Raw genomic sequence first — 15,969 nt, forward strand, 5'->3', positions numbered from 1 at the left:
GAATAATTTGAAAAATTCATATATATTTTCATAAAATGAAATATTTGAATCTTATAAACATGAAAATTGGTTGAGTAAGGTAAGATGTTCTGGGAAGAAAATAGTCATAACAAAAAAACAGCACGATTAATGAAAGGAAATACATTAATAAATTAAATCAAACCAAAATTAGCATTATTTTATCATTTAGGGATAAACTAAGTGAAATATTAATTATTAAAAATCATTGAAAATATCTAATTATAAAAGAGTTTAAGGAACAAAAAAATGAAAGAAATGTTTAGTCACTTGGCCTCAAAAAGAAGCAGTAATAAGTAACAAATATCAGATTCACAGCGAAATATTTGGCAGTAATTCTCTAACTAAAATAAAATAGCCATGCAGATGTGTAACAAGGCATGAAATATCCAAAGAAGCAACACAAAGTAATGGAAGGAAGGGCTCTGTTATCCTAGCAAGAGAAGGCAGGGACAAATAACTCCTCATTCGTTTCCCAACACATATATCATGTGGTAAACTACTATATACCATTGATAAGAATAAAAAACTGGTAGATTTTATAATTATAATCGAGCTTTTTAATTTATAGTTGTTACCATAAGCACAGGGTCATGCATTTTGTGTTTCCAATCCCCTGGCTTTATGTACAGATTTGTTAAGATGTGATTCTGACTTGGAGGAAGTTCTGAGATCCGGCACCTTGAGCAAGCTCTCAGGCAGTGCCAATCCCCTCAGCACATTAAATAGCAAGGGATGATAGTCTTCCTTAATGTTCTAAAAAATTATCTCAAGATCACTTTAGAATCAAAGCTTAAGATCACAGATTGACAATCATATTTGTGTATAAATGTTCACCTTTTATATTTAATTCTTTTAAAAGTATTTTTAAGAAAATTATTTATGTTATATACTTTATGTCTCTCTGCCTGTATGCCATGTGTATGCAAGTACCTATGGAGCCAGAAGAGGAGGACAGATCCCCTGGAGCTGGAATTACAGACTGTTGTGAAATGCCTGACAAGGGTTCTGGGAAAGAAACTCAGGACCTCTGGAAGAGCTACACATGTTCTTAAATACTGAGTCATTCCTCTGGCCCCTGTACTTTATTTTTTAAATGTTTATTGATTAATTTTTTTTGAAACAAGGTCTCCCTGCAGCCCCAGCTGGTTTGGAACTTGCTATGAAGACAAGACTGGTCTCTATTTCACAAAAATTTGCCTGCTTCTGCCTCCTGAGTGCTGGGATTAAAGGCATTTACCACCATGCCTGGCCCTGTACTTTATTTCCAATCAATGTTTTGTGATGAAGCAATAAATTGTGAAGCCCTCCTCCTTGGCCCCCTGCCCTGGACTCCCAAGACCCCTGCCCCTCTTTAGGAATAACTGCTCTTTTTGCTTCTGTAAACTGCTTGATTGCTTGATTGAAGGGACAAACTATATTGACCCCATTTTGACTAGCTGTTTCAGGCAAGCCTGAACATGCCCAGGAATGTCGTTTTTTCCACCTGCCACCCCCACCCCAGGAGGCTATAGATCAAGCAAGCCCAGACATATGGCAGCCTTATAAGGTAGAAACGGAGACTTCTGGCTCTACAGATAACAGTCAGCACATTCCACAGCTCTGAGGGTAGCACTCACCAATGAGAAGCCCCCAGGACTGTATCTCTCATAACCAATCAATTCAAAAATGTGTTGGCGCACGTGGGCTCCTTGGGCCAATCAAAGTGTGACTCTGTTATTCCCCTCCTCCCTTTGTCTAAAACCTATAAAGTACTTCCACCCCCTGTGATCAGGGCTCTCAGCACAGATCTATTGCATTGGTGAGGTCTGAGAGCCTGAGCTTAAGCCCGAATAAAGACTCTTTGCATGCCCTCTGGATTCCATGGTTATTCTTGGGGGTCCATTCTCTGGGCACAACAAAATAATCAGCACATTGTACACCTGCATCTTTTGTTACATTTTATATTGTACATTTGATCTGCACAATATTTGTACATTTTAGTCGTTTTTCCAAACTGAAAATATATTATAATTACTGTACCACACTTCTTTATTTCTCAAATAACTAACCCATTAGTTTTGTAAATGGGTGTTCTTTAAAGAGAGCAAATGCCCACCAAACACCAAGAATTCTCTTTAGCAAAATTGGCACCTTGAGGAGCCTGTTTTACAGCAGAAATGTTGGAAGGAACATCAAGTAATCCAAGTTCAAAGAAATTATTTTTGTTCCAAAAATAAATCAGTCTGGTCTATTAAGTATTTAAGGAAACAGAAAGTTGCTTATTTTTCTGATTTGAACTTAAACTCCTTAAAAGTTCTACAAATGTTGGCTGTATCCCCTTTAATATTTTCCACACGTGTTTCTGTGTTGAGCCTTCTTGTTTTCCTGAATGCTAATTTCTTTGTTATTGCTTGAACTGCTTTCTGTCACTCTCCCTGGAAACATTTTAATACAAATCTAAATTCAACAAGTCTTGACTTTACCTTCCGCCCATGTGCCTCTTCCCTTTCCCTTTTCAGTCTGTTTTGCTAGATGGAGCAATTGCTCACAGAATTTCAAATGCTACAAAGAATCACCAGGTTTTATATGAATGGATTCTCTCTCTGGCTTCACCTTGCTACAAAATAACAGCAGAGACACTGGGTTGGGGGTATGAAAATCAGCACTTCATTAGAGTTAGTTTTACTCTAGGGATTGGTAATCACTTCAAAATTGATAATCATTGCAAATCACTAAAAATGTTACTCTTAAACAAGTTGATTGTGAACATCAGGAAGTCAGGGGCAGCTTCCCTAATGAATGAGTCCCCCTTACCTCCCAGGCAAGCAAGAGTCAGAGAAGTGAAGAAAAGTCTTCCCTCCTAGTCTCTGGCTGATTAAAAGGCTGACTCTGTATTAGACCCCCTGGAGACTTTGGGAAAAAAGACAGGTGGAAGGCTCAGAGATGCAAATATTCCAAACTGTGCTCACTAATGACTACCTACAGAAGTAACACTTTGCTTTTTGGAAAAAAACATGAAGGAACACTCATATGAAAATAAATGTGTGTGATTTTAATAGCATTCAGTACTCAAATTACTTATATTAAGCTTTCAATATTGTCTCATTAGTTCAAATCTATGAAATTAAAAATTTGTGGCTCCAAATTCAAGACGAAAGAGAATGAGGAAAATGTTCAACCAGAGGAGAGAACATTCAGGTCAGAAGAAAAAAACTTAATCAAGTAGAGACTCATTACTATTTTTGTTGTCTGTTCTTTTCTTTTCTTTTTTGGGGGGTGGTGGGTTTTTTTTCGAGACAGGGTCTTCCTGTAGCCCCTGGTAGATTTGGCACTCATTATGCCAGGCTGGCCTTGAACTTCCAGAGATCTGCCTGCCTCTGCCTACCAAGTGCTGGGATTAAAAGCATATGCCACTATATCCAGTTTATTTTAGTTTATATAATAAGGCATGGAAATCCATGATTGTGTGAAACATCTGTGTAGTTTAATAAAGTATTAAAAAACACTGTTAATCATATAAAATATGTGGTATTATCTTCTACTTTAAATAACAAGGAAAAATGAAAAAAAAAAAGAGGCCCAAGGATCAGATTAGAATGAGCAGTTTGTGTTATTTTCTTCCCCATGCCAAAATTACGCAGCTACTAACCTGACAGAACTTAGAAATTAAGAAATAGATTAACTAAAACATTTACAGGTTCTGGCTGGACTAGAGAGATAGCTCAGAGGTTAAGGCCAATGGCTGCTCTTGCAAAGACTTTTGCTTCATTCCCAGCACCCACATGGCAGCAGACAACCATTGGTAACTCCAGCTCCAGGGAATCTGACACTGTCTTCTGACCTCTTTGGGAAGTGCATGTATGTGTTATATTTAAATACATGCAGGAAGACTCATCTACATTTAACAATTTGCTGCTCTGGTTGCACAGGCCTTTACTCTCAGCACCCCTGAAGCAAAGGCAGGCAGATCTTTCTGAGATAGAGGCCAGCCTGGTTTACATTGTGAGTTCCAGGGCAGCTGGTTCTACAGGAAGACCCTGTCTAAAAACAGACAAAGAACAAACAAAAAATCCCCCCAAAACAAAAACAATCAAAGCAAACAACAAAAATCTAGAGGGTTGAATAACCAGGAAAAGAGTTTAAATAGGTGAAGTCTTGGTCTAGCTAGGACGACACGCAGGTAATATTGTGTCTCTTGTTTGAAAGTGGGTGGGCAGAATGCTGAGATGGCTAACAAAGTTCCCACCCCTTGAGGGCGTATTCTATCTAATCTCCCCCTCAAATGGGAGCAGGACCATGAGTATGACAGACAACATACTCATGGGTATATCTTACGTTAAAGATGAAGGGCTCTTGCCAACACAAGTGATGGTGTCAATTTGATTTGACTTGTGTTAAAGTTAAGATTGTCCTAGGTGGACCTGAACTGATCACTTGAGTCCTTCAAAAGGATCTGGCTTTTCCTCCATTTGGAGTGATCTTGAAATCCAGAAAGTCATTTGCAAGCTCTGAGGGAAGAAGCTGCTGAGATGACACAGGATCACTGGAGGTGATGATATGATAAACAGCACCTTAGATCTGAGAGTGACCAATGACCAACAGTATACAATTCAGTGGAATTTCTGCCTCACAACTGTAAGGGACTAAATCTGCCAACAACACAATGAACTTCATTAAAACCAAGGTCTCAGGTGAATCTCTCCTTGACATAGTTGTGATGGTTAGTGTTACCAGTCTCAATGAGGGATTGTATAGATTTAGTCTAGGTTGACCTCTAGGAATGTCTGTGGAGGATTATCTTAATTACATTAACTGAGGTATGACTGTCCGCCCATTGTGGGCGGCATCATTTTCTAGGCAAGGGATTCCAAAGTGTGGAGTAATGGAGAAAGTGAGCTAAACACAAGCTTGCATGCATTAATTTATTTCTCCTTTGCTCTTGACAGGATGTGATCTGACTACCTACTGCATGCTTCTGCCACTTTAATGACAGAATGGAATCTAGAATTGTACGCCAATAATCTTTCTCCCTTATGTTGTTTTGTCACGGTATTTATTTTTTTTTCACAGCAACAGGCAAAAAATCTAAGGCAGCAGCTTAGTTTCATTCCTGACTCTGCAGTACACAAGATTGCTAATGGATACTGGCTTTAAGCTTCCAAATCTAAGAATCATCTGTTAAAACCTTTACCAATTTCTTAAAAGTGGGACACAATATTTCCACATGGCTCATCAATTGATATTTACCTAGTTAATTTGAAAGTTTAATGTCTTTTCTTAAGGGAATAGATGAACAAATTGGTGCTTTCTACCCAAAGGACATCATTCAATGGCATAAATATATATACCATTAATGAGCTATTAAGTCATGAAAAATTATGTAGAAAATTTGGTAATCTAAAGTTAAGATGCTAATATGAAAAAGATGCATAATTTGTTATTATACCTCTATGAGATTATGGAAAAAGTAACCATCTAATGGTAGTATAAACATGAATGTTTGGCCAAAGGTTATCAGGGGAAGAGGAATAGATAGACCATGAGAGATTATTAGGCTAAGGAAACTACTCTATAAGATACAGTAATGGTAGCCTTGCACATTTGTCAGAACTCATGGAATTATTCAATTCAAATAATAAAATAAATTATAGACTTTATCAGAATTTATCACTAGTAATTCATCATTGTAGCAGACATCTTACCAATCAGACATGTCTATACTTGGAGAAACTGTGTGCCTGAGGAGGGATATGTGGTGCTCCCTACTACCAGCTCAGTTTGTCTGTACACCTAAAACTGATTTTTCTAAATAATAAATTAAAAAGAAAAAAAAATCTCAAATGTCAACAAATTTTGATCCCAGCAAAAATTCATGCTGGCTAGAAAGTAAACTAGAGACTCCATATCTCCTGCAATGGACGCTATATGTGTGAGTACATTAAATTGGGCAGGGGACAATGGGGAGAGCCGAGAGGTATGGATAGGGGAGGAGATATAAATACTATCAAACTATATTGTATGAAAATTGAAAAAATTCAATAAAAATTAAAATAAATTTAAAAACTAAAGTGGAGAGGGATAGAAGAAGATACTTGGCATCGACCTGTTGACTCCACAGGCACATCCACACACGCATATACACACCTTCACAGACATATGCACATAGGAACACTTATACATGCATAGAACTCCTACATGCCCCTGTGAAAAACAGAGTATGGTAAAGTAGTTTTTATTAACAAATGCTCTGACTTCATTCTGTTTGATCTTATCCACAAGAATAAGTAAGTTCACATATACATGAATGTAGATGTCATTCTGTCCTGTTTTACAGAGGCCAATTCCCTAGGAGTTAATCACCTTTGAAAGAATGATCCAAGGATGTTATCTGGGATATTTTCTTTTTAGGTTATTTAACAAAATCTAATTTAGTGGCAACGATCCCTTTTCCTAAGTACAGGAAATTCTCTTCCTCTGTCAGATAAGTTATAGACGGTGCCATTAGGAAGATCTATTGTAGCAGTGCTAGTCAAATGCTGGGCATACTGCAGACTAAGGAGACATTTCTCAAATGAATGGTGGCCTTTAAATCCCTCGATGTCCAGCTTAGCTTTAGCTAAGCTCAAGTGCTAACTGTGTGGTAACTTACTATGTTTTTCTGGCCACAGCACTGATGAAGAGAAATTTGGCATGATAGACCGAAAAACTAAAATTGCAGACTGCATTTAAGTGAGAAAATTTTGTTTCCAAACACATAAAAAAAATACAAATAATAAAGTAAAATAGTATTTCAGTGACAGTGTCAAAGCATTAGCCCTGGTGGAAATATGAACAGGTGTGACAGAAAGACATGTGTTATAACGTGCATTATTGAAGATGATTTAAAAATTTTTGAAATATAATGTATCTGATTACAGTTACTTTAAATATGATAAAATTCTGGATTAATATATACCTGATTAGTAATCCTAGCAATGTTTATAATTTGATATCTAGGAAAATTTTACTCAGTGTTTACTATGAAAAAAATGTACAGAAAATCAAAGAATAAGACTGACTCCCTGTGCTCAGTGAGCTTTCACTTTACAAAATGAGCAGTTACGTCAGAAATTTAGTTAAAAAACAAAACAAAGCTTTGAGAACTCCAGAGGTAGAGGGATGAATTTCAAAGATAAATTCGGAAGATTTTTTTAGTTGATAAGTTACCATTTGAGCTTTATTAAAAATGAGTAGGAATTTAGCTTGCAGGATGACAGCAGATACAAGTAATTGAGCTGTTGATTTTAAGGAGGAAGAGGAGAGGGAATTCATGAGAGACAGAGTTGCTCTGTTGAATCTTCCTTTAGGCAAGAGGTTTAATATTGCCTCGTTGAGCAGTACAGCACGGTTCTGAAGAAGCTTTGTTCATGCAAAGTTGTTGACTTTTTTGTTTGCTTGTTTGTTTGTGAGACAGAGTCTCACTGCTTCGCTCTGGCTGACCTGGAATTTCCTATGTAAACAAGGGCGGCTTCAAACACTTAGAGATCAGCCTGTCTCTGCCTCTTCAGTGCTGAGACACCACACCATGCCCAGGAAAGGCGTGGGGTGGGGGTGGGGGGCTAGGGTGTGGTGTCTTGCATTCAGAGGAAACAAGCTTAATTAATAAGGGTCCTATGTTAAGTGCTAAGGCAAAGAAGCGTGGACTGTGTGACAGGCTATATGAGAGGCGTCCCATTTTTTTCTACATAGACATGTAGGGCTTGGTTAATGTGTGACACATGTGACAGTGATGGCTCCTTAGACTCATAAACAACAGGTGTTTGGATTTGTTTGTACTCTGTTCCCAGCCCTCTTTGTTTTGAACCTGACTACTTAAAGGGTCTGGCAGGTACAGTTTGTAAAATAAAGGTTTTCATTCTGCCATAAACATCATATTTGATGAGATGGAAATGGTACAGTGAGAGGGGAAATTGGAATTTTTTGTTGCTTCCATTTAGTTTTGGTACAAAATGAATACCAATTCTATGGAACGCTGTCATCAAAAATTACAATATTAAGACAGACACCTGTCTACTTGGATTTATTATTTATGCATATCTATGTGTCTCCAAAGATATAGAAAATTTCAAAGGACATGGCAAATTTTAAGTGAATTAGCATGATGCGTTCCTGGACATCTTAGAAATGAACTGTAAGACATATTTTTGTTTTGTTTTGTTTTTTAACAGTTTGTATGTCAGTAAGACCTGATCAAATAAAGGACTTTTTTTTTTTTTTTTGGTCTTTTTGAGACAGGGTCTCCCTGTAGCACCAGCTGTCCTGGAACTCACTATATAGCCCAGGCTGGCCTCAAACTCTCAAAGATCCGCCTGCCTCTGCCTCCGAGTGCTGGTATTAAAGGGGTGTGCCACCGCGCCCGGCCCAAAAGACTTATTTTTAAAGAAACCTAAGGTATGATTCAATCATAATCACTATAGTGGTTCTAACTACACCAGAACCTCAAAGCTATAAAAGTTAGGCCCAAGAGGGAGCTGAAAGGTACTTGACTGGTCATATGTGGATAGAATGATGTACTGTGAAAGTGAGAGTGTCTGCCCTCCCACTGTGGCACTCAGGTGCTAAAAGCAATGCAGTGAAAATCATATATCCCTCAGATAATCGGATATGCACTTTTAAGTAGATCTGCTGTGTGATCAAGAAGCACACAGATAAAGTATCTAATATCATAATTTTCTAATGAATGGCTTCTGTGGATATCAGACTGCTTACATATATAATTAAAGGACATATATCAAAATGTCACTCAAGTTAATGACAATGTCATAGTTAATGAAAACTGACAAAAAATTGTTACATACTTTAATACTTACATTTTTCATTAGTTATATTTTTACTTATTAATTTTATGTTAAATGAATTTAGTATCATTTTATTTTTCATATTTCATTTTATGTATTTATTTGTATCTGTGTGCGTATGATGTATATTCATGTGTATGAATGTGGGGGCATGCATGTGTGTGCAGTTAAGAGGACAGCTTTCAGGAGTGGGCTCTCTCCTTCCAACGCTGGCTTTCAAGAATCAACCTCAAGTCCTCAGCTTGTGCTGCTTAGTACCTTGCAAGCTGAGCCATCTCAAGGCTCTAATATCACGTCCCTACGGTACTTCCTACTACCTACCTGATCACTTCGCTTCTCTTCATGGTTGACTTTATTGTATCCTCAAACACATTTCTTTTTTCTTACTGTAAGAATCAAATTACCTAATGGTGCGAGATCCTCATATACATTTTGGTGTCAAACACCTACAGATTGTTTTCATCTTTTCCAGGGAGATTTACTGAATATTTGTGAGTAATTCATTTTTTTTACAGCAGGCTGTATAGACATCACTTCCTTATTTTCTGACTTTCCGTATCACAGAAGTCTGAAGTCAGTCTGACTTTTTGTTCCCATGAAAATATTAGTTGTCTGAACCTGCAGATCTGAGCAATGCGTTCATCTCTAAACTTACTAACTGAAGTTTTACTTCCGTGCTAAGGTAATGTTATAAAACAAAATACACTTGTTTTTAATTGTACTATTATTTTCTTCCTTCATACCTAAAACCTGCCTTTCCCATGCTGCTCATTGAAGTTCAGTACTTGAAAATCAGGGTGTTGTAAAGTTGTTGGCCTATGTATAGAGTGTGTCTTTTCACCATATACATCAATTTCTTATCTCATAACAAGTTTTCTGTATTTAATTTATGAATAGAAAGTCCTTGAATCATGAATAGGAGCTGTGAAGGAGAAGTAAAGGCAAGAGTAATTAGCATTACAAGTTCTAGACAGGGAACTAGAAAAAAGTCAGAACAGGGCAATTTTCAAATGTTCCTAAGAGAGTCCATTGGAGTTTCTTGACAAGGGCTTCCAAAAGCATCCCTCTATTGAGTTCTTTTGTGTTCATAGAAACCAATTTCCTCACTGCTCTAGTCTTAAAGTATAAGCTCCAAGTCTAGCATAGCTGGGTTCTGGTGAAATATGACAGCCGCTTTCCTCTGGCGTCCTTATGGGATACAGAAAGAGAGTTGAAGTTCTCTGGTGTCTCGAGCTGTAAGGCACTGATTCCCTTACAAGGGCCTTGCTTCATCACCTCATCTAAACTGAAATATCAGAAACCTCACTTGCATAAGCTACAACATTGGGGGTTAGTGGTGTTTTGTTGTTGTTGTTGTTGTTGTTGTTGCTGTTTTTGAGGCAGGGTTTCCCTGTAGCCCTAGCTGCCTTGGAACTCACTACGTAGACTAGGTTGAACTTGATCTCATGGATATCCACTGCTTCTGCCTCCCAAGTGCTGGGATTAAAGAAAAACAGATCCCCCCCCCCCCCACAATACATACCTCTATCTGTGTGTGCTGAGAAGCCAGTATCAGCTCAGTCCATGAGGCTGGATTCTCAGTATTCTCAATCTGCTGATGAAGGCCTAAAGAATTCCTGGAGGTCCATTAGTCTTCAGTCTACATTGGAATCCCACGAAATTGGTTCACTATCAGCGGATGAATGCCTAGCAACAAGATAAACTCACCACTGAGAGAGAAGACAACAAGTTCTCTTCTGCCCTGACCTTTTAAAGGCCTGCCATCAGAAGGTAAGGCCCACATTTAGGGTGGGTCTTCCATCTCAAATAATCCAAGCGAGAAAGTTTCTCTCACTTCATTTAACTCCAGATTCAGTCAAGTTGACAACCAAGATTAGCCATCACACTTGGTAAAGCAAAAAAGATTTGCAATTCGTCTAGATGTATAAATCTAAGTAGAACCTCTATAGAATTTCATAGAATCACAAAAAGGGCAGAAAACGGGCAATTGTGTCAGTTTCTTTTGATCGTAAACGTTAGTACATTGTGCTTCTGAACATGAGCTAAAAAGCAGGACCAAGAAATGAATGTTTATTTGGAAAACTTTTAAGTCCTAAACACATCTTACATATAAAAATGATTATATGCTAATAATCCATGATAAACTATCTGAACATTATCTTGAGGATATGGGCTTAATTATTAAAAGAAATGACATTTATGAACTATGCAAATTGATATCCAATTAACTTGCAGCAGCAATCTTATTAAATGCCAATTAAATGTATTAACATTCTTTACAATTTCATATATCAATACGAATTTAACTGAACCTTTATTGCCATTGTAATTTAGAGTTAATTACATAGTGAGGTGCTTTATCTTTTGCATAATTATTAAGCCTTATCCTCTGCTCTTCAAGAATAAATAAATAAAATTGATAGTTTTATAAACTCCAGTCCCCAAAGCATTACTAATTTTCTGGCTGTGTGCAAAGCTTTGTGTTGATGCAGGATGCTGCTATCACAGGTTTTATGGTAGCTGAAATGTGCCCTTACTGCTATAAAATATTAAATACATGTGCAATGTGCACCCTAAACTATGATTTGGTCATCGTCACAATTGGGCTTGTTTACGGTTGTGCTCTTTCATTAAGGAAGGGGCAAGCAGGGTCAGTGGACCCTTACCGGAGTACCAAGCCACTCTTCCCAGCCAACTGTATGTAATTTGGCACTAATCACACATGGTCTCCTGGATTTGGGGAGAACTAAAGTATATAATCTGGGGGAGGCTGAGAAAAGAAGGCTTGATCCATGCTGGGTAAAAGCTTTCTAGTGTGCACACCCCATGTCACTCATAGATCTTAGCAGCCCCTCAGTCATCTCTGTAAGTAAACTCAGTAAATTCACTGGTTCCCCAGGAAAACTTTAATCAAACATTGGTTTGGCACTAGAACCTTCAAAGGGGATAAGCATTGCTTAGTATCCCCAGGAAAAGAATTCTCACAACAGATAGAAAATTCATTTGTTAATGGGTTTACTTCTTTTAAAAACATTTGACCATATACTTAGACAAATGTAATTTCTTACTATGTGTGAAATATGGATCCTTAAATTTACAGACAACTATCCCAGTCACCACCCATCAAAGAAGCTTCTTTTCCAACAGACAGAGATTATTACATAGTTACACCACTGGTCACACATTGAGATTCTCTGTGAATGGCCTAAACCTAAGTGGCACATTAGGATGCAACCTCTACACCTAAGACTCACTGAACATAGAACAAGGGATGAAGAGAACACTAATGCATCTTTCAGTTCTCATCAATGAAGCTGCCTCATGGAAAAGAAGGGCAGGAGCACAAAGGCCACAAATGCCCAAAACACAGAGAATAAGAATTGGCAGAGTGTCGGTCCTTGGACAGGTCTCCTATATTGAGGTCTACCCACCCAGGGCTCAGGGACCATTGTGGAAGAGGGGGGAGAAAGATTGTAAAAGCCAAGGGGGGGGGGTGCATGACCATATGAAAATAGTCCTACAAGCACTAGGGACATTTCTCTACAAACCTACAGCAATGATGTCAGTATGCACAAGACCCATGCAAACAGGCAGGCAGACAAACACCCAGCACAGAGCTGTGGAAATGAATTGTAAGCCCCACCCTAATGCAAAAAAGGAAATGTAAAATCCTTACCCATGTGCTTCCAATTAATAATATTTCCTCTGACTTGCCATTATTCATGACAGTGAAAATGATGTAATTCACACAGAAATATGTACCTTTCTTGTTGATGATCATTCATAGGGCCTATGTGGACTTGGACACACCTCATAGAATATTTTCTATGCTGATTTGAGACTGAGGGTCAGAGAAACTGATGTAAAAGGCTGACAAAGCATTGAACCTGTAATTTCACAGCAGTTCTGTTGAGCTTTGGGTCTGACTGATAAGGATGAAGAATTGTGACCACTAGAGGAAATTTATGGAAATTAGTTCAACAATTCCAGTGTGGCTCTGAGATATCAAAATTACAGTTTATACAGATGGTGACTCTTTCCAGTCAACTAAACAATGAAAATAAAGCTGCTGCTGCTTGTCAGGATACCAGAATTTGAATAAAAAGCTTTCAGCATCCCTAGCCACAGGGCAAGTAGGTAGGAGACACAAGTTAGAATTAAAAGCTGCCTGATTTTTATATTCTCAGAGTTAACAGCCTAACTTCACGTTTTGTCTCCAGAATTCTTCGTATAAACAAGAACTCAAAGAACTCTTCTCCATTTTCAGACCACATAGGATACCTATAAAAAGAGAAGGATACTCCTTGTCCTAATGAGAACTTTCATGCATTGACTTTGGACATCTTGTGTCTTCAGAGTTCACACAACTGTACTGCAATGTAAATAGATTTTATTGTGATTGTACACAAGAGAAAACCATGTGTGAGTGTTTAGACATCACTGTACAAGTTACTACCAACGCAGACCGATTGCACCACATGCTCATATTTTGTGAACTATACTATTCTGTTAATGAGTTAATTGGCTAATATACAAGTTCACTTTGCCACATCACTGCAGATCTTATTCTTAGTAACACTTACTCCCCCGACTCATAATTTTCTTGCATAATTACTTCAATAACTTCTTCTGGAGAAATCTCTATACGCAGTTACTCAAAAGCATTTTTTTCCGTGTGTTATCAGAAATCTTTTGTTATTTCTATACTGGATGCATCCTGTAATTGATTATTTCATCTTGACAGATCCTGCCTGATGATTTAATTCTATTAGGATTAATCAGGAATTAAATACTCATACACTATGTCTAGAAGTACAGGCTTCACATAGAGGAAATAAAGCAAACTGTCATTGCCTTATTTTACTCTAGATCTGTGCTCCAAAATGTTTAATGAGCTAAGACTCTCATGTATTCCAGATTCCATGTTTTCTATTTTTACAGACTCCTTTTTGTTCTTGATTTTTCCTCCTTTGGAAAACACAGACATACATGAGTAATTAGCCCACCAATGTCCCATATACTGAGAAAAAGAGCCTTGACGATTGTGTCAGTAAGGAGGATTCCTTACGATTTTTCTTTCATTGAAAGGTCCTTTAAAGTACCGTTTACATAAAAAATAGCAATTATTCATGTGTAGTTCCTAAAGCCTTTTTCAGTTAATGCTGTAAAGACACATCAAAATTTTCAGTAGTTTTCTCTCACACCCTTTAATTATTTGTAAAACAGTTTCCAAGGATGTCAATGTGTAACCTCTTTAAACATTTCTCCTAAATAGAATTTTTATTAAAGAGGATTTGGTAACATGGTTCATGTATGTCAATAATTTTAAATATGTCCAAAATTTGAGGAAATGTTTCTTATCACCAAGCTATATTAAGTTTTTTATCTGATAAGAGGACATTTTAAATCAAGCATTAGCTCTTCTTACAACAAGGAAAAATCAAGATAGTTCCTAAGAGGACACAGCCACACTTTTTTTTCCAACAACTGGGGAATTAGAAACATTGACAATTTCTTGATTCTGATAGTTGTAGGACCTTCTAAATGTCCTTATTTTGGGATGCTGAAGGAATGGTATTATTGCATATATATATATATATTAACATAGGCCAATGACTGTAAGTTTTCTTTTACTGTAGTAAAATGCATAAAATTCCTGTGTATTTTGCCAGTCATAAATAAACTATTTTTTCTTTTATTAAATCATTTACATAATACTGTAATATTTTGATTAATATTTGGAAAGACTTTGGGGAATTTATTTATTCCAAGGCCACGCCTTTCTTGGTTAAATGTCATTTCCTGTACTCACAGAAAGATCCAATCATTTCTTCCCTTCCCCTCCTGCTATGGTGGCAAAATCTTGTATTTCAGTCTTTCCACTAAACTTAATGTAATATAGTACAGAGTCTGAGGTTAAATGGAGGGGATAAATTAGTTATTTGGTCAGTATAATGAGGGGATTGGTACCATCTTCCCCTACATTTTCCTATAAGATGAGGGCATTTATAGTTTCACTCAGAGTTGGAAGGGCATTTGTGACTCAAAGAAGGACAAAATAATTTATGCAGATGGTTAGGAATGTTGTAAATATGTAAATTTCCTTCATTATTAGGATTTAGTTGCAGAAACCATAAAGCTGTCTCAAGATAATGGAGAATAATATCCTCACAATATTGACTTGTGCAAATGATGTTCAAACAGAGCAATACCCAGGAAAGGTTTGATGAATTGGATGCCATTAAATTTAAGAATTACATTTCATCAACAGAAATTCTTAAGAGAAATAAAATGCAAATAGAGATAAATGTTTGTGATATACATATCTAACAAGGGACTTGAATCACCAGCGTAGAACCAATCTCATCAAAGCAATAAGAAAACAAAATTTCTCTTTCTCTTCCACTAACTTTTGTACATTATATTGATAAAATGTCATGTGTTATTTGAGTTCACTGACAATCTGACTTTGGAAGTGGGTTTGCTCAATGCCCCCCCCAAACCCCCCAATTGCAGACCCATGCATGTTTTTCTCAAAATGTCCTCCATGTCACTTGTCTGGGGATGGGCTTATTCCTGTAAATCTGTAACAGAGCAGAAAGAAGAGAAAAACAATTCAAGAGTAAAATTATTATATACTTGAGAAAAGCTAAAAGGTAAACCATTTTCAACAGAGGGTAACACAGTAGAAAAAAATGGGGAAGTTCAGTCATGGAGAGAAAGCTCAATCTGGAACTTTTGAATATCCCATTTCATATCTATCTATCTATCATCTATCTATCTATCTATCTATCTATCTATCTATCTATCTATCTATCTATCTATCTATCTATCTATCTATCTATCTATCTATCTATCTATCTATCTATCTATCTATCTATCTATCTATCTATCTATCTATCTATCTATCTATCTATCTATCTATCTATCTATCTATCTATCTATCTATCTATCTATCTATATATCTGTCTACAATCTATCACCTCTCTATCATTATCTATCTATCTATCTATCATCTATCTATCTATCTACCTACTTATCTACCTATCTATCTATCATATATCTGTCTGTCTATCTACAATCTATCATCTCTCTATCATTATCTATCATCTATCTATCTATCATCTATCTA

This window comes from Nannospalax galili, unplaced genomic scaffold (genome assembly GCF_000622305.1).
Source record: "Nannospalax galili isolate Female #2095 unplaced genomic scaffold, S.galili_v1.0 scaffold374, whole genome shotgun sequence".
Classification (NCBI taxonomy): Eukaryota; Metazoa; Chordata; class Mammalia; order Rodentia; family Spalacidae; genus Nannospalax; species Nannospalax galili.